The sequence below is a fragment of the Nannospalax galili genome, unplaced genomic scaffold (genome assembly GCF_000622305.1).
Source record: "Nannospalax galili isolate Female #2095 unplaced genomic scaffold, S.galili_v1.0 scaffold461, whole genome shotgun sequence".
Classification (NCBI taxonomy): Eukaryota; Metazoa; Chordata; class Mammalia; order Rodentia; family Spalacidae; genus Nannospalax; species Nannospalax galili.
Genome location: NW_008349975.1, coordinates 9,906,503 through 9,906,933, shown reverse-complemented (window position 1 = coordinate 9,906,933; position 431 = coordinate 9,906,503).

The window sequence follows — 431 nt, the reverse complement described above, 5'->3', positions numbered from 1 at the left end:
TCACTTGCTCTTAAATTTCCTTTAAGAACCATTAAATGAATGCAGGAAGAAAGCCTCTTTACTAACATTGGTTATTAAAAACTACTTGAAATATTCCTGCCTCAATTTTCTCACAGTAAACTTCCTTCTTTGTGTGGGTAATAAAATGACTCCCTCAAAGTAAGAAGTATTAGTTCCTAGTAGATGGTAAAATATCTTCCCTGCAGGCAAATTTGTCAAAGGTTTCACAATCTTATGTCTTTCTTATTGCCACAATTACTATGAATCCAATCAACTGACATATTTTGTTCATAAGGTGCCCTCTGACCTTGTAGAATTAATACAATATTTTAAACTACTGGGGAAAATTTTCTCTAAGCATTAGTATGGTTTTGGCTGTATGTAAAGCCCTTATAATGGATTTGGAGCTGCTGGGAGTTGCAATATTGGAT